Consider the following 7,518-nt stretch of genomic DNA (forward strand, 5'->3'; position numbering starts at 1 on the left):
TAGTTATGAAGTCTTTGCCTATGCCTGTGTCCTGAGTAGTACTGCCTAGGTTTTCTTCTGGAGTTTTTGTGGTGTTAGGTCTTATGTTTAAATCTTTAATCCCTTATGCAACAATTCTGCATAATCTGCACATGTACCTCAGAATCTAAAGTACAATAAAAAACATATTTAAAAATATCTTTAATCCATCTGAAGTTAATTTTTTGTGTAAGGTGTAAGGAAGGGGTCCAGTTTCAACTTTCTGCACATGGCTAGCCAGTTTTCCCAACACCATTTATTAAACAGAGAATCCTTTCTCTATTGCTTGTTTTTGTTAGGTTTGTCAAGGATCAGATGGTTGTAGGTGTGTGGCTTTACTTCTGAGGCCTCTGTCCTGTTCCATTGGTCTATATCTCTGTTTTGGTATCAGTATCATGCTGCTTTGATTACTGTAGTCTTGTAGTATAGTTTGAAGTCAGGTAGTGTGATGCCTCCAACTTTGTTCTTTTTGCTTAGGATTGTCATGGCTATGCACGCTCAAACCCACAGCCAATATCATACTGAATGGGCAAAAACTGGAAGCATTCCCTTTGAAAACGGGCACTGGACAAGTGTGCCTTCTCTCACCATTCCTATTCAACATAGTATTGGCATGGTTAGATGGCACTAAGCCTGTGGAGTTAGCCTAAAATCAGAAGGTTACTAGAGGTCCTTTGAACTAGGGTATGACCTTGTGAAGATGATTTTATCAATAGTGTGAAAGATGAATGTGAGGGACCCGACATTGGATGTAGAAACTAGTGAGCCAGCAGTGTTGGAGAAAAGGATATAGATGCGAGAACTATTTTAGAAACAGGATGTGGCAACTTGTGGAAGTATGGAGTGTTGAAGGAAATAAGGAAAGGGGAATCTACAGAAACTAACATTTCCTGTCTTTAGTGTTTTGATGATTTATGTAACCATAATTTCATTGAAAGTGTTCAAGAGGAAAATATATTCCCTCATGCATATTTTTAATTTTTATTTTTGTACATAAGGTCTCACTCTGTCATCCAAGCTACAGTGCAGTGATATAATAGCTCACTTTAACCTGAAACTTCTGCGCTTAGGCAATCCTCTCACCTCAGGTTCTTGAGTAGCTAGGATAACAGGTGTGTGCCACCATTCCCAGTTAATTTTATATATATATATTTCTTTTTGTAGGGGGAGTATCTCATGTTGCTTAGGATGACCTCGATCTCTTGGCCTCAAGCAACCCTCTCATTCTGGCTTGTTGTTCTGGTATTACAGGTGTGACCCAGCACATATGTTTTATGCATATATTTTACCCTGAATGTCTTCAAAGGTGATTTCATGTTCATAATCTAAATCTTAGTAGAGATGAATGGAATTGCTATCACGTATTACCTAATAAAACAGCTCATTCAGTTATTGTTCTAATTATGCAAATGAAAAGGTTAATGTACCATAAAATTCCAGTCTATAGAGAAAACCATCACCAGGTCTGAGATACAAATAGGATTTTTAGAGTGGTTTTACCTATGGCTTTTAAATTAAAAACCGAATGTGTTTTCACCTTCAATTAAGCATAATTGCCAAGTATAATTGACCATAGTAATATAACTAGTAATTTGAGGACATTCAACACACACATGCTGTACCTACTTAAAAATGGGTTTAGCTTATTTCATGGAGCTTTAGGCTTAGAAATAACTTCATGAAAAATCTAATTTAAAAATAGAAATACCATTTGACCCAGCAATCTCATTACTGGGTATATATCCAAAGGCTTATAAATCATTCTGTTATAAAAACACATGCACACATATATTCATCCTGGCACTGTTTACAGTAGCAAAGACTTGGAACCAAGCCAAATGCCCATCAAGGATAGATTGGATAAAGAAAATGTGGCACATATACACCATGGAATAATATGCAGCCATAAAGAAGGATGATTTCATGTCCATTGCAGGAACATGGATGAATCTGGAAACCATCATTCTCAGCAAACTGACACAAGAACAGAAAATGAAACACAGCATGTTCTCACTCATAAGTGGTTGTTGAATAATGAGAACACATGGACACAGGGAGGATAACATCACACATGGGGGTCTGTTGGGGGGTGGGTTGCTAGGGGATTGATAGCAGGGAGTGGGGAGATTGGGGAGGGATAAAATTAGGAGAAATACCTAATGTCAGTGATGGGGGAATGGAGGCAGCAAACCACCATGGCATGTGTATACCTATGTAACAATCCTGCAAGATCTACACATGTACTCCAGAACTTAAAGTAAAATTTAAAAAAAAGAATATTATAGGAAGTAGATTTATTTTATTTTTTGTACATGGAAGATTCCATTTGGTATGCAGCATTTGCAGCATTAGAATTATTTATCTTTTTGTATCTGGATTTAAAAATATCTCATATTTGCCTTTGCTTTCTGCAGTCATAACAGAGGTAGAATTACATATGTCATTCTGCTTAGAGTTCTGCAGATTTCTTATATTTTCTTGTTTTCCTTTATTTCATTAGTTTATAAACATTCTTAACCTCTATTCACTTTAAATTATTCTACATTCTGTATTTTTCTTCTGGTAATGTAGTTATGTAGCTATTAGACTTCTCTTACTATCCCCTGTATCTTTAATTGGTGAAATATATACACTTATTTTTCACATCGTGATAGTTGTAGTCTGTTCCATTTGCCTGAAATCATCCCCACAAGTATTTTGTGCAGATGACTCTGATTCAGAAGTTTAGAAATCAATTTAAATGTCACTGTCTTAGAAAAATGTCTGTTGACTTACCCAATCTTTCCATAACTCTACATTCTCCATTTCCTCATTTACTACTTTTGTGTGTTTTGCTCGCTTTAAAACCTGCTTAAAGTCTATAACTCAAAGGAGCTTACTTGTTGAATTTATGATATCTATACCATCTACAAAATTGAAGACCAAATGTACGTAATATATATCGCTTGAAATAATAAATAAAAGCATGAGATAATAGTTATAACTATATCCTAAGATTATTAGAATTACTTAAAATAATGCTCATAACTTTTTAGTACAATGCATGGCATCAAGCAAGGTTTCTATTTTGACCATTGCCATTATCATATTATTTATAAACACGGTAAGATAAAATACTATTCAATGAAGTTGGGATCACAGTCAAATTAATCTTCTAATTTCAGTGTTCTATGTTATTTTTAGAAATGAATATCACTAACAAATGAATTCCAATCTTATATCTAAGAAGATAGATGACATACAATACTGCAACTGCTTCTTTTTTTTTTTTTTTTTTTTTATGATATGGAGTCTCACTCTGTAGCCCAGGCTGGAGTACAGGGGTGTAATCTCAGCTCACTGCAACCTCTGTACCCTGGGTTCAAGCAATTCTCCTACCTCAGCCTCCTGAGTAGCTGGGATTACAGACATGTGCCACCATGCCTGGCTAACTTTTTTGTATTTTAAGAAAGACGAGGTTTCACCATATTGTCCAGACTGATCTCAATCTCCTGATCCACCTACCTCGGCCTCCCAAAATGCTGGCATGAGCCACTGCACCTGGCCAGAACTTGTTAACTCCTTTAACAAGTTCTATCTCTACACTTCCACGAGCTTTTACTTTTCCATTTGTGTGATAGTCTACGGTCAGCTCAATCATCTGTTCCTTTGTTCTCCTTCTTTATATATTAGAACACTGTCATTCTTAAGTATGATTTTATGGCAGAATTTTAACAGTAATTTTCGAAATAACAATAATAAACTTTGAAATCTTAAAATTTCATTTTAACTGAGAGTTCATAATACAATTACCTTCTCATATAGACTGAAAATTTTATAAAGCAAAATTTAAGTTGGTATTAAATTAATATAGTTTTATATTGACTATCTTCCAGAGAATAAAGAGTTGTGTGCAATAAAGATGCAAGGAAAGCACGTACTTACTATCACTGCAAGTTATTAATAGGTCTAAATACAAGTAATAAACAAAAAATATTGACAGAAATCAGTTAGTAGTGGGATTTATTAGTTCAGTAGGCATTTGGAGCTTGATTATTATTAATGAAATATCTTTAAACAAATTCTAAAGTTTGTAATTTGTAGCAATATTTGTAATTACTGTATTATGATCATGCTATATCCATTTTCACATATCTTATCAACGGCCGTCTTATACCTTAAACAAATAGTGCTATTTCACATTAGATCTCTGACAATTTTATTACGTTTATCATAATAATCACCATATCTTAGTGTGAATGACCATGCAAACTGAATTTTCATGTGTATAATAGTTGCACATTACATGTTATTGAAATCTAAGAGAATATTATTTTAATAGAATAGTTTAAAAGTAATGCTGTATTCATAAACAATAACTTGACTTTATACATATATATATGTAGAAAATCCTCTCAATTTAGGAAATCACATTAAAATAAACTGAAACCATTTTTCTCTTCTCCATGGTCCATTTTGTGAAACAGATGAGAACAAAAATTAATGAAACCTGTTGTTTCAATAACTCTTCCAACAAACTTAATAAAATTAATCCATTGTATATCCAGATACAAACTGTCAGACTGAAAACTATAATCTGATGCAATTGAAACCTATTCTATTTGCTAAGTATTTGAAAGGTATTTCCACATATCTCTTCCCAAAATTTTATGAGGCGTCCAAAAACACAAGTTAATATTTTTAACATTTTTCTGGGCTCTGGATATGGCCAAGGACTCTCATTTTTTTAGGGAGGAACTAAATGTTTGGTATCACTTAGAAAAGTGTTTTGAACTTAATGGAGCTTCTGTTGAGAAATGAAATTTAAATTTTTATTTTTACATTTTAATTCAATTTTTCCATGAATTTTTGAGGTCTCCTTATAGCTTTATCTTTAAATTAGGATGGGGAAGTTGACTATAGGCTTTTGATTATTTACTGTTCTTATTATTTTTAAAAAATTATTACTTAGGTGATGGCTCAGTTTTTCACATAGTGATGGTTCTTACTCCTCCTGTGAAGGTGTCTGAATTTGAAAAAAAGTAAGAATTTAAAAGCACAAATTCTTTTAAAAATTCTGTGATCTCTAGACATGTGGCCTTGTATATTTTATTATTTCTTTGTGAATAGTACATTTCCATAACATTGCTTTAAACTCCTACTCTCAAATTCTCAGCACAACACTGCATCCTCAGGACATCTTCCATAATGATTCTGCCAAGGTCAAATAATTAGTAATTCAAAATATCCAAAGCTCAAATTCGTTAAGCTCTCACTATGCTTCAGAGAATTTTGTTTCAGCCATTTTACATAAACTTCACATGCATCATAGTTATCATTCTTAAACTGGTTATTAATTTTTATAATCGCAATTGCTAACTACATGAAGCATTCCCTTTATATTATTTTAAAACAGAAGCTAAAACTTTCAAAGTTTGTGTAACTTACCTAATGTTATATGGCTTTGAAATTTCAGAAAGTGATAGAATTCCTTTTAAGCACTATATTATACTACACATATTTCCCTTATTATTTTAATTTATAATACTTCTTCATTACAGTTATACCAGTTGGAATGTAACATTTACATCTGAAACTTTTTATTTTAATAATAGCCTCTTCATATATGTATGTATAAGATCCACTGGGGTAAGAGAGATTCTGGTTTGACTTATAGCTAAATCTCAGTCACACTGCAAGGTGCCTGACATGTACAAGTGGATGAATCATTTGTGGAAGAGAATGAGGAAAGTGTAGAGGAAGAAATTAAAGAGAAAGGAAGGGGGGGAGGATAAAAATAAAATAAACGAAAAAAGGAGGAAGGGCAGAAAAGAGAAAGCAAAAGCACCTGCAAATTTGTGTTTCAGATTCAACATGATGGACAACATTGAGGTACAGGTCATTCCATTTTCTCAAGCTTATTTAATTCCACATACTTGCCTTTTGTGATAATTTAGCTATGTCCACACATAATTTTAAAAAGGGAGAGAAACATAATCTAGTTGGGCAGTCCTGTGGCCAACCTTCATTACCTCTGTGGAAGATAAAGTGGGTAAAATTTGGTAAGATCTTAGGGATTTTAGCCACAAAGAATTAGCCTAGATTCCTTTGCAATCCCTACTCTCTATATATAAAATGTATTTTTATTTATAGAAGGAATCCAATTTCCAGTCCTTCCATGAGACCTTTCCTAATTTTACTGTGTATCATATGTAATATATTAGCATTCATTTATATATTAAATTAATTTACTTAGTGAATTGACTGTGAATATCCTCTTATCATAGCCAGTCTCTCTTCCACTTTCTCTCTCATAGCTATGCTATTATCCTTGTTGTTTCTTGAGTAGGCAAAAATGACTCCAGCTTAAGGCTTTTGCTTTCACTGGTTCTGTTACCTAATTCTCTTTTTCATTGTCAAGGCTCACACCCTCATTTTTAGATTCTTTATTCAGTTACTATCCTCTCATTAATGTGAACTTCTCTGAACATCCTCTCTAAAATCCCAAAGTCCCCATGATTTTAGTCTCTCTCTCTGCTTATTATTCCCTTTGGCTTTTATCATTAAGGTACCATTTGTTTTGCTTTGGTACCTTAATGGTAAAAGCCAAGGGGAAAAACAATTTTCCCCATGTCTAGAGGGCAAGGATATTTCCCCTCCTTGTTTACTGCCTTATCCTCTATATTAGCATTACTACATGTTTAATAATTATGTAAAGAGAAAGTCATTGTTTGTCATAAATATAATACCATCAGGATAGAAATCAATTTGTTTTAGAACAAAATGTGACTATTTTTACATTTTTGCATGGTCACGACTTTCTGAGCAAAATGTACTGGCAACCCAAGTTTAACAAAAAATGAGGAAGAGGCAAATAAGTCATAGAAATTAAAGATTAAAACCCTAGGGAAATTTATAAATTCATCATCTCTAGAGCCATTCATTTACATAACAACAGTAATAAATTTCTGACCCATTCATTTACATTTTAAAGAGTTGAAGCAACTTAGGGACCTGTTTGTACACTTCCCAGAGGGGATTTGTTTACATTCGAGAACAAAGCTTTCTCTTCTTTCTCAAGAAAGAAAGAAAAAATATGTACAAATTGCCCTAGATAAGTGGAGATTTTGTAAGTTGGGAGCTCCTCTCTAGTACTGCAGATGCCTTCTACATGTGCACGTTACTTCTGTAGAAATGAAACATCCAGAATCTGTGTTAAGATATTCTATAAGTAAATAATATTTTTTAACCTCTGATTCATAAATTTTGTTTTTATCGTGAGATTTAAATAAATATAAATATATCAATTTAAGTAAAGAAGGTGCAATCTTGTCATAAACATGATTACCTGGAAAAAACGCAGGGGCCCTGTTAGCTAGTAGATACTGGTAGCAAGCATACCGACTAAATTGTTTAGCGAATGGATAATATATGGTTCTCTTCCTTCTTTTATCTTTAAGGATGAATTGAAAAGATGGTTGTTATGTTGGAAGTAGGATTAATACAAGGAGCATAATTATT

Source organism: Cebus imitator, unplaced genomic scaffold, assembly GCF_001604975.1.
Source record: "Cebus imitator isolate Cc_AM_T3 unplaced genomic scaffold, Cebus_imitator-1.0 Scaffold395, whole genome shotgun sequence".
Lineage (NCBI taxonomy): Eukaryota > Metazoa > Chordata > Mammalia > Primates > Cebidae > Cebus > Cebus imitator.